This window comes from Protomyctophum parallelum (assembly GCF_964188405.1).
Source record: "Protomyctophum parallelum genome assembly, chromosome: 3".
Classification (NCBI taxonomy): Eukaryota; Metazoa; Chordata; class Actinopteri; order Myctophiformes; family Myctophidae; genus Protomyctophum; species Protomyctophum parallelum.
The window spans coordinates 19,568,517-19,581,008 of record NC_139698.1 but is presented as its reverse complement, the minus strand read 5'-3'; the positions used below and the strand labels follow the sequence as shown (position 1 = coordinate 19,581,008).

The 12,492-nt window shown below is 40.2% G+C and overlaps 1 long non-coding RNA gene across 1 annotated transcript; it reads right to left on the bottom strand.

Annotated features, from left to right (window-relative positions):
• Positions 1-4,219: 4,219 nt before the first annotated feature.
• On the bottom strand, positions 4,220-7,252 carry LOC310856365. The gene is made up of 4 exons (XR_014569077.1): positions 7,132-7,252; positions 6,586-6,672; positions 6,083-6,207; positions 4,220-4,343 (listed from the first exon to the last, which is right to left on the bottom strand). It is a non-coding gene; the product is annotated as an uncharacterized lncRNA (long non-coding RNA).
• Positions 7,253-12,492: the final 5,240 nt, after the last annotated feature.

The following is a 12,492-nucleotide window of genomic DNA, read 5'->3' as shown; positions in this document are numbered from 1 at the left end:
TCTCTCTCCACCCCCCCCCCTTCTCTCTCTCTCCATCCCTTTTTGATGATGGCATTTAATTGCCATCAAGTTAATTTTAAGACCAAACGTCATGCATTCGACTGAGTCCCCCATTCAAGGCAAAGAAGAAAACACACCTCCATCGGGATTCATTTCTCAACAATGACCTGCTTCCTCACTAATGATCTCTTGCTTATCTCATCTCCTCTTATCTATGCCGCTATAGCTGCTGGACATTTGATTAGAGCGACAGAGACAGAGAGGAGTGTGTGTGTAGCCTACGTGTGTGCGTCAATTTAACAAAGGTGCAGGCGATCAGAAATCAGCAGAGAGTGATCGACGTTTGCCCTACTCTATGCCGTATTGAAGTGGACTTGGACCCAGACTTTTTTTCCTCCCTGGAAATAAAAATGTCTGGGTTTCCGAGGCTATCTCTTCCTTAGCGTTCCCGTTTTTAGCCACGATTGCATCATTTTGACAGTTATATATATATGTGCTGTTTAATATCCCGCCAGGGCCCAGGCGCCAGCCATGCAGTTCCCCGTGTTTGTTTTGATCGTGGCTACTACCAGTAGGCCTACCGGGCGCATTAAAAATAACAGCCAGGAAATGCGCTGTTCCCAGACTTCCCACGCTGACAAAGTGTTCAACAAAACATTTTTTAAATTCAATTTGAGTGATATTATGGTAATGTTATTTCCATTCAAAGTAGTATTTCAATAGTTTTATTATGTTTTTATTATATATAGGCCTATATATTTTTCACCCCCCACCCATCTTTTGGGAAGATTCTTCCGCGTACCACCTGGGGGGGGGCTCAAGTACCACCGGTGGTACGCGTACCACAGGTTGAAAACCACTAACTATAGAGTATTCACTACTTTGGAGTCTTGACAATAACAACCAGTAAGACGCCTGAGGGCGAGAAGCGAGGTCACGTGCATGCATCCGCCTCATTGACGGCGAGGGCGGGACCCCCTGGGCGTGTCCCTGGGGGTCTGGATGTTCCGGGGACCCCCACATGGTAACTCTGTCATTTCTCAAAGATGTTTTCCAAATATAATCAAAGTACAGTACAGAGCACACTAGCACAGTACACGATAATACAGTACAGTACACTATAATACAGTACAGTACAGAGCACAGTACAGTAACTATAACAATAAATGTAGGCCTATAGTTGCACCGCTCAGTTCACTGCAGGTGTGATTTTAATAGTTTGTTTAGAGCATGACGTAAATCGTTTACCAGCCAAGTCTACGGACTTTAATGTTTGTTTAGGGCACTAAATGACAACCTTATAGACATCAAGTGCATGGCCGATATAAATACATCTTGTAACTACTTTTGTTTCATATGTAGAAACCAAATATGAAAATCACACTCGTGTGAAGCAAGGGGCTTTTTTAAATTTGGGTTAACAAAAAGACACATATTAGAAACAGAAATAGACCAGACATCAGATACACACTCCCGCTAAAAATATCTTTAATTTTCAAAAGTGGTAAAACATAAGAGAACCATGAATCAACAGTCAGAATTTGTTATAGTTTGCACAAAATATGAATGGGATATTCTCGTAAATTTAAACTAGAGGATGAAAATCAGTGTGTTTAAATGAGACAAGATGATGATGTGGATCATACATGGCCAACTGGCGGCCCGGGGGCCACATGCGGCCCTCACTTCACTTAATGCGGCCCGCAGGTTAATATCAGAATACTGATATATTATTGATTTCAGCTGTTACAATTCCAAACATGCAAATGTGACGGGCTTTTACTTCAGTCTAAATTAGTATCTTAATGAGTAGAATTAAAATGCTGTTGTCTTGTATTTTTATGTCCAATGTATTTGTATTTAGTTCATAAAGTTAACATGACTACAATTAAAGGCATTTGAAAGGTATCAAATAAAAATGTTACGTTTGAGGATTGCAATTAATATATAAGAAAAGTCCTTCTGCACACCTACAATGGACAGGTGCGTCACATAACTGGAACTGAGAAAAAGAATCCCGCAACATGCCTGATGAAGGTCTGACGACCGAAACGTTGCTCAATAAATCTAAACTAAAGTGAAGACAGTGTGCGGGATTCTTTTTTCTCTACTTCTCAGGATCACAATAATTAAGAAATAGCAAAAAATAATTCAGGATTTCACTTCAAATATATAGCAAAAATAGCTCTTTTTTTTTCTGCAGTGAGTGAGGAAATATATAGTGGCCCTCTCCTTCATCAAAGGTTCCCAGCCCTGATGTGGGACGGTTTGATTCAGTGATTCTACTCAGAGCCAACCACGTCCCAGTGAGCTCCGATGGAGGTTATCCCAGCGCTGTTGAAGCGTCCGCTGATCAGCACGAGCCGAGCGTCAGGGTGAACTGGGTAGAAGTTGAAGGAGTAGCCAGTGGGCTGGCCAGCTATCAACATGCGCCCTCTGTTGGTCACGAAATACAGCTGCACAAGAAACAGGAATGAAATGGTCAGCTCAGTATAATTATTGAAAGTTTAACTGGAATGTAGGCTCCATGGAGTGCTGCTGGTTGGTTCCCAATGGGAATGAATTGAGTGTGCAAAACCGTTAGGACCATTAGATTGTTTTCACCATGAAACTTCCCCAGTAGATTACTTCTTACACGAAGACAATGATTAATTGTATTACAAATTTTAAAATAGGAAAATATTAAAAAAATAGAAAAGATGAAAAAGCTACTATATGGAAGGGTTATCTTATCATATATTAATATATTGTTCCTATAAACAATTTAATATAGGTATAGTTTTGCCCAATCAATTCATAATTAACGTTCCAATTTTGGAGCTCTGGCTCATGGACTAAGACCGGAAGGAAAAGGGGTCTCAGTGTCATGAAATAGATTGGGAAGGTTTATCCATACTGATATGTTTGGACTAGCTGTGCACTGTAGTGTACATCATTCACTTTCACTTTGACTTTTATTTCATTTTGTCTTCACAGTTTCAGTTTAGTTTTAATTGGTATTTAACCTGCTTTGCTAGTTTAATTTAGTTTTAGTTTTTAAAAGGTTAACTTTTAGTTTTTATTTATTTATTCGTTTTCGTGTTTTATTGTAATATGGGGTACTAGTCAAGGGTGAAATTCCAAAGGCTCAGAAAAGTAGTGAAAATAGCAGATCTATAAATGGTCGATATCATCTCACACTCACATCACACCACGTTGTTGATTTTCACTATTTTACTAAGACTAAAACTAAGGACATTTTCTCTGTGGTTTTAGTTCCCGTTAACCAAAGTGTTTTGTCAATTGTAGTTTTTGTCATTTCTGTAGTTTTTAGGTTCTGACCTGATAGATGTAGTGACTGGAATGTTTAGTTATTAGGTTCTGACCTGATAGATGTAGTGACTGGAATGTTTAGTTATTAGGTTCTGACCTGATAGATGTAGTTACTGGAATGTTTCGTTTTTAGGTTCTGACCTGATAGATGTAGTGACTGGAATGTTTAGTTATTAGGTTCTGACCTGATAGATGTAGTGACTGGAATGTTTAGTTTTTAGGTTCTGACCTGATAGATGTAGTGACTGGAATGTTTAGTTATTAGGTTCTGACCTGATAGATGTAGTGACTGGAATGTTTAGTTATTAGGTTCTGACCTGATAGATGTAGTGACTGGAATGTTTAGTTATTAGGTTCTGACCTGATAGATGTAGTGACTGGAATGTTTAGTTTTTAGGTTCTGACCTGATAGATGTAGTGACTGGAATGTTTAGTTATTAGGTTCTGACCTGATAGATGTAGTGACTGGAATGTTTAGTTATTAGGTTCTGACCTGATAGATGTAGTGACTGGAATGTTTAGTTTTTAGGTTCTGACCTGATAGATGTAGTTACTGGAATGTTTAGTTATTAGGTTCTGACCTGATAGATGTAGTTACTGGAATGTTTAGTTTTTAGGTTCTGACCTGATAGATGTAGTGACTGGAATGTTTAGTTATTAGGTTCTGACCTGATAGATGTAGTGACTGGAATGTTTAGTTTTTAGGTTCTGACCTGATAGATGTAGTGACTGGAATGTTTAGTTATTAGGTTCTGACCTGATAGATGTAGTGACTGGAATGTTTAGTTTTTAGGTTCTGACCTGATAGATGTAGTGACTGGAATGTTTAGTTATTAGGTTCTGACCTGATAGATGTAGTGACTGGAATGTTTAGTTTTTAGGTTCTGACCTGATAGATGTAGTGACTATGCCATTTCCCAGAAATCTGAGTAACGAACTCGCCATCACGCAGCTCCATCTCTATTACACTGGCACCACCAGTGTTATGGCCGACATGCGCACTCCAGATGCCATCGTACTGAAACTGCAACCTGTGTGTGTGTGTGTGTGTGTGTGTGTGTGTGTGTGTGTGTGTGTGTGTGTGTGTGTGTGTGTGTGTGTGTTGTGTGAGTGTGAGTGAGTGAGTGAGTGAGTGAGTGAGTGAGTGAGTGAGTGAGTGAGTGAGTGAGTGAGTGAGTGAGTGAGAGAGAGAGAGAGAGAGAGAGAGAGGGAGTGAGTGATTGAAAGAAAACAGGTTTGAGGTTTGTTGCCAAATGCTGGAAGATTCTGTCAGCTTTCATTAAATAAAGGTACAGTATAAAACATGAAAGTATACATGCAGTTGCAGTTCAGGTTCAGAGAAAACATGACAACATTGAGCTGTATGTAAGATTTGGATCACAATGGAAATAAGTCCTCTGACTTTTTGTGCAATCCTGATAATTCTGTACTGTTCTCCTATGAACTGTATCATTCATGCATATATCAAATGAATCAAATCAAATAAAAAAATCGCGAGACACTTTTATTCATTACTGCTGTCAGAATCTGGAGGCCCGTTTCAAGACCAAATATGAGGCCCCCATATACCTATGACATCATTATTTTGTTGATACAGCCGTATTGATACAAATAGTTTTACTGTTCAATATCACACACAGCCATTACTCTCGACAATTAGCAACAACACCACCTCTCCTCATCCTATCGTCCCTTCACAATTAAAGTTTCTCCCCTTTACCTCCCAATGCTGCACATTTTACCCAGGTTATTTACATAAAATAGGTGTAACTTAACATTGTGGGAGACAGCAAGGGCCAAGAGTGGCGGGGGTTGACTGACGCCTGCCGTTCAGTTGGAGCTTGGAGGCCCCCCTGAGGGTGGAGGCCCGTTTCAATTGAAACATAACTAAGGCCTCCTATGACTGCTGTGTATGTGAGTGTCATTTAAATGACTAATATGTGATGCGCCAGGGATTCATTGTGAGACACATTTATTTTTAAGATTAGATACTAATTAACAGAGCCATCTAATAGAAGAGTTACGGTATAGATGGGGTGTAAACCAAGCGCTCGAGCGCTGTTCATGCAGCCTGAACTGAGAGTTAATTGGAAATACATTGTTTTCAACGAGGGCGGCGCAAATAAGAGGTATTTTAAGCATGTGTGCAACATGACGACTGTTTTAAAGTATTGTACAGTAACAACTAAAGTCTCTTTAATGTTATGTTATGTACTATTACTACAAAATCTAAAATAAAGGGATTTAAGTTCATTAAAGCATGGGCTGTTGCCTGAGTCCAATGCATTTCTGCCTACTTCTGGTCCAGGACTTGCCGCCATTATTGGACTGGCCCCATGAAGTGAACGCAGTTTGCGTAACTCTGTCTATATCTAAGGCTCTGCTAATTAGATATTGCGTAACACGGACACCTAGATGTCGTGTCAGTCAACTCATCTTCACGCTCATCATTCCTGCAAGTGTCATCTTTGTTTCTTATCAACATACCAAAATAGTCACACACTACTAGACACTAAAGGAACTTCAGGGCTGCTTCTTATCGATATATCTCTTCTATTTTTAACCTCCTTAGTCTGGGTATTGCCTGATTTACTGGATGAGACATGCAGAAAATAGCTAAACTACTGACGGAAATGCATTGCAGTGCTTGTAAATTGACTATTGTCACCAGCGAGACTGTTCAGCTTTCTGGCTGCCAAATGCTTGTCTTAATAATACAGGAAAATAATATGTTTCTACGGTTGACAATTGAACTGTACATATACAGTACCCTCTGAGGTAGTTGTTGTTGTTCTCCCAGATCCTGATGGCTGTGATCTGTCCCTCGATTCCCTCCGCCTTTGACTCGTAGGAGGTACCTGACCCGTAACCCACTGCTAGAGAGTAGCTGTGTGTCTCTGAGAGTGTGTTGTCTGAGAGAGAGAGAGAGAGAGAGAGAGAGAGAGAGAGAGAGAGAGAGACAGAGAGACACAGAGAGAGAGAGAGAGAGAGAGAGAAAGACAGAGAGAAAGAAAGACAGAGACACAGACAGACATCACTAAAGTTATGCCATTGTACGTACATAAAATGTACACAAATGCATTCCTTAATTGTGTTTTACTTGAATCTGTTGCTTTTGTTTTTTCATTTCTGTTTTGACAGTAATGTATGCCAAGCTAGTTTGACTTTGAAATAATTTATACAAAGGATAGATTAATAACAACGCGCACACACACACACACACACACACGCACACGCACACGCGCACACACACACACGCGCACACGCGCACACGTACTCACGGGCCCATGCTGAAGACAGGAAAACAATCGCAATCACAAGCAGTGAACGGACAGCCATACTGATGCTGAGTTAATGACACTGGAAAGAGAAGATACAATTATTATAACGTTTGTTAAGTTTGGTATCTAGCAGATGCAATGATCAGACAGGTATGGACATAAGAAAAACTAAGCATCCAATCTTTCCTATGGTGCATGTACCTTCAAAATGGTTTGATTTAACTCAAATTGATTTTAATAAAAAGGGAAAAAAATAATATATATATAATTTAGTGCCAAATGTACAGTACAGTCTACACTCAACTGAAATGTCAGTAAAACATGTCACGTCAATGACCGTCTCTGCAGCACGATAGTGCATGTGTGTGTGTGTGTGTGTGTGTGTGTGTGTGTGTGTGTGTGTGTGTGTGTGTGTGTGTGAGAGAGCAGGTTGTATAGGCTATACCTCGCTTCTTAATGTCATGTGAATGAACAGCTGTGACTATTTTGTCATTTTATTCTATTCTATTGTATTTCTATGTGTTCCCTGTATGCTTACCTGTGTGCAGCCTGTCCAGGTGAGAGGTCAAAGTCAGTCTGTCCTGCTCCTCAGTCTGTGATCCTAGTCAGACATCACTTGCGTTTATATATGCTCTCTTTATGGGTTGGTTCCTCATAGCTGTACCTGAAACAATGTGGGTGAGTTCCTCCTCCCTACAATTATCTGACGTATCTGAGATTTCCGAGCAACACTGGTCTTACTGGTGTTTATTATGGGGGGGGCGGAGATTTCCCGTTAGGAAGAAACAGCGGACTGGTTTTTAATTAATAGGCTATTATTATACTACTGAACAGGCCCGGCAATTCTGGCAGAAGGGCTGGGCAGTCATGGGGCCGGGGCTGAGCCGGGCCTGAGCCAGAATGATAAGAAAAAGTAATACAAAGAAGACATAGTAGCTTAATGTAAGTCGCTCTGGATCAAGAGCGTCTGCTAAATGCCTAAATTGTAAAATTGTAATTGTAAATTGTAAAAAATATTTGGGCCGGTGAAGACCACAAATGCCAGGGCTGATTTTCTGTGCCAGTCTGTGCCTCATTTATTTAAAGGAAAATGTTAATTACTTCAGTGACATTAATAAAAGCTTTAACAAAGATACTTGTCTGCTGTTCAGATTCTTTGTTTTATAGCTGCTATATTTCGTTTAGAGATTTAGTGTTTTAGGTATAGCATTTATGATATTTGTCATCATATGCAAAGAGATCTGGGTACGAGAGCAGCCGATTCATTTCTGATGCTGCATGTGAAGGCCCTGTCTCTGGTACTCTGACCAGTAGTCCTGGTTTTGTCTTTGAACTGATTGCAACAAGACCGCAAGGACTTTTTTTGTGCTATCCCTTTTGGACTGATTGTATGCCTGTACTATGTTGCTGTTTTTACATTTATGTCTAATAAACAATTAAATCCATCAATCAATCAATCAATCAATCAATCAATCAATTGTACTGGCCTTCCCACAAATTAAACAATATCTTTGTATGTTAAACAGTGTTGTATCCTATTCAACAATGTTGTACCCTATTCAGTCTTCTTGACGAGACTGCAAGCTCTCACTCTGGTCTTACTGGAGTAGTTTTCTCAACATGATATATGATGAAATGAGGAGAGTATATTGAATTTGGGTTTGCCAGGGTTTTATGAACATCATCTCTCTGTTGAGCAACAGTTAGTATGTGTTGAAGGTCTTCTGCCGTGGGCTTTATACATTATAGGTCTTTTTTCGTGCCTTTTTCTAACTGTTTAGCAAAGATGATAAAGATTTGGATCCAATATTCCATTTTGGTAAAATGTTAAAGATACACTTCAGAATTTGTACATTATCTATGTTGTGCATTGCGCACACTATTTTTAGGCTATAGTATAATGTGCAGTAACCATATGGAAAATAGACTTAGTATCACATGTAATATTATTACAAGTGATACTAATTAAGTCTATTTTCCATTCTGGTGAAATAGTGGACAGGCAGTAGGCTCTGTTACACTAAAACCATTACACCAACATATAATCTACAGCTTGGTAGACTACAACCAACACACCAACATAGAATCTACAGCTTGGTAGACTACAGATAACCAACACACCAACATAGAATCTACAGCTTGGTAGACTACAACCAACACACCAACATAGAATCTACAGCTTGGTAGACTACAACCAACACACCAACATAGAATCTACAGCTTGGTAGACTACAACCAACACACCAACATAGAATCTACAGCTTGGTAGACTACAACCAACACACCAACATAGAATCTACAGCTTGGTAGACTACAGATAACCAACACACCAACATAGAATCTACAGCTTGGTAGACTACAGATAACCAACACACCAACATAGAATCTACAGCTTGGTAGACTACAGATAACCAACACACCAACATAGAATCTACAGCTTGGTAGACTACAGATAACCAACACACCAACATAGAATCTACAGCTTGGTAGACTACAGATAACCAACACACCAACATAGAATCTACAGCTTGGTAGACTACAGATAACCAACATAGAATCTACAGTTTGGTAGTTTTGGGGATTTGGCTATTGAAAGAAAGAAAGAAAGAAAGAAAGAAAGAAAGAAAGAAAGAAAGAAAGAAAGAAAGAAAGAAAGAAAGAAAGAAAGAAAGAAAGAAAGAAATGAGCATTTGCGCCTGTCGTAGACATGCGCAGAGCAAGTTCAGTCAGGGAACCTCAGTCAGCGCGCCGGCCGTTAATTGGGCCACCGCAGCATCAAGCTCTCATCCACATGATTCACTCAGCCAATCACACGCTCACCCAATCTCTCATACCGGCTACTTGAACCAGAGGTTTGCAGTCCTCTGCCTTCTTGCTTGCTTACACTGCTGTTGTATCAACGTGCTGTTGTCATACAACCTGCGCTCAACTCTGCTTGCTTTAGCCTACTGCCGTTGTATCAGCGTGCTGCTGTCATACAACCCGCGCTCATTCTGCTTGCTTACTGCTGTTGTATCAGCGTGCCGCTGTCATACATCCTGCGCTCAATTCTGCTGCTGCTGCCTTTTTGTATACTGCGTGCTGCTGTATACAAAGTGCTCACCCACCTCCACCCCAGATACCACCTGTCGTTTTGGATCTACTGTTTAGGTACGGGGGATTCAGAGTCCCTATGGTTGGGACTGATGCGCTTGACCTGAGTACCTAAAAGCAGATCCAATACATCGCCAAACCATAATAAATATATTGCATTGATTATCTTATATTCAATAAATATATATTACATCCTCCTTGAGTTGTCTGACTGAAAGAAAGACAGAAAGAAAGAAAGAAAGAAAGAAAGATAGATCTACAAGCCTGTTGTCTGCTTGTGAATAATGTCTGATGTTGCGTATCTAATTACAACAGTATAAAAAGGATAAAGGCTAAGAGCTAATACTAAGGCGTTGGCTAAATGTACTTAAATGCCTGTGATGACGGGCAGTCGCTACACGCCTGCATGGAGAAGACAAAGCTTCCTTCCTGTATGCCTGAACTGAGACTGAACACTTTGTTCCAGTTCCAATTTAGTCTCCAAAGCTCAATGGAATGATCAGATTAAGATCAGTTAAGATCAGAAAGATCAGATTAATTCAGTGTGTAAGAAAACAAAGCCAAGAATATGCACTTAGATAGAAGACAAATATAAAGTGTACTATTAACAATATGAGCAGCCTTGACACTTTGAGGAATTCTCAAGGGAGTTTCAATCTAAACTCCCGTGCAAATTCATGGCAAAATGAATGAACCAAAAGCCAAATATTGGTGATTTCTTACGAGTTCCTCCCCAGCTAAGAGTGGTCATATTGAACAGGTGTGTTCATATTCACTATTATGCCTCGATATTGTATATGGTATTGTATTATTTGCCAATCAATACGCTTGTCAAAGCAGCCTGTCGGTGATCTGATGTGTACTGGGATGAACGTGGACATGAATAATTGCGGTGGTGTGAGTAGGTGCACGTGGGGTGTGTGTGCGTGCGATAGCCAATCACTCCAAGCCTACACCCGTTGTTGAGTGGAGCAGCTCTTATATGAGATGATCAGAGTAGCACCTGACATAGCCTACTATGCAAAGGATAGTTAAAACCCTGTAAAACCCAGATTACTACTTTTTACTACTTATCAGAAATTGCAAATTTTATGCACAAAATAATAATAATTATTATAATAATAATAATAATAATAATATTAATAAATTAACTAGAAACAAAATTTCAATAGAGGCATTTCCTTTCCACCTTTCACCTTTCCTTTAATCGACCCAACACTGATCGACATATACGTCACCATCGAAAACCAATTAAATGCGATGAAATCTACAACAACGTCTCCACACAGAGTGGTGTGTGTGCTCCATCTACCCCACCACTACACCCGTCAAGGTCTACTGTGACATGGACACAGACGGAGGGAAGTGGACAGTCATCCAGAGACGGCATTGTTAACTTCTACCGACCCTGGGCTCAGTACCAAGCTGGGTTTGGAGACGCATCAGGCGAGTACTGGCTGAGACTGGAGAACATGCATCTCCTCACCAATTTCAGAATGTATACGAGCTGAGGGCGGACATGGAGGACTTTGAGGGGAAACACAGCGTTTGCCCCCTCTAAAATGAGAAGCTGCATCTCAAAGGGCTAAATGACCTCTCCGTACATTCTGACCACATTATGAACATAGATGATCTACCTGTACAAACTCACAATGAATCACAATGCAATATGATGAGCTGTCAACCCCGCTCTGTCAGTGTTACAGGAATTCAGGCTCTCTGTGTTCACATTCCAAAGACAGAAGCTAGTTTCCAGTAAGGTAGTTAATTCAATATGATAACCATTGCAACAGGGCTGCCAGGTATTAACACCTTTGCACGCCACATGCCACACTTGCAATTCCACTCATTTTCCCCTCTCACTTCTTCATAATTAGTGTGGTTGCCCTGAGGGCAACCATACTATTGCTTTAGTGCCCTGTTTATTTTGTCGCGTTATACCTCCCACAGTTTTTGTCGCACGCACTCGAGCCATATGTCAAAACGACGGGCTACATCGGGAATCGTGTGCTTGTATTTTGCTAAGACATTTGTTGGATAATTTAATTGATATGAATTAATTGGTTAATAATTAAATTTCCCCATAGACATGAATGGGAAAATGCAAAAGTATTTTTTCCTCTGAGACCGTAAGGGCTATACTTACAAGACTTGGAGGAGAGATTCATAATAATTACTAAAATTAATTACCTTAGAAGTATACCGGTCGGCCTCATGGTGGCGCTATAACAGCCAACTTTACATTTTTGGGTATAACTCTTGAACCGTAGGTCGTAAAATCAAAATATTTTTTTCCATGGATTCCTTGGGTCATGACGCATCTTCCCATATAGGCCACGCCCATTTCAGTCTAGAACGAATTTGTAGCAAATTAGCATTTTCTTCAAAACACACTTTTTGCTCCTCCTCCTACAGATTTTGTCCAAATCTCACAGAAATCGGTACACATGATCTCGGGATCTATCCGATGAAAACAGCACAGTCAGAATTTCGATATTCCATATCGTTCGTCCGTAATCAGCTTCCAAATTTAGTGGGAGGGGCCTATTTTACAAAAAAATTCACAAATCACGAACGGAAAGTCCAATCCTCCCCAAATTTGAATCACATGTTTAGGATGGCCTAATCAACACAGAGCCAAAAGCAATTCCATTTCCATCCAGAGGGGGCGCTACAATTGCAAAAACAATTACCCGTTTGTTGCAAAAACACGATTTTGGGGGGGAAATCCCCTTTGAATGACTTACGCATGATCACAAAGGGTGACTTGACATTGTAATTGGCTGGCAAAATTACTGGGAGGGGC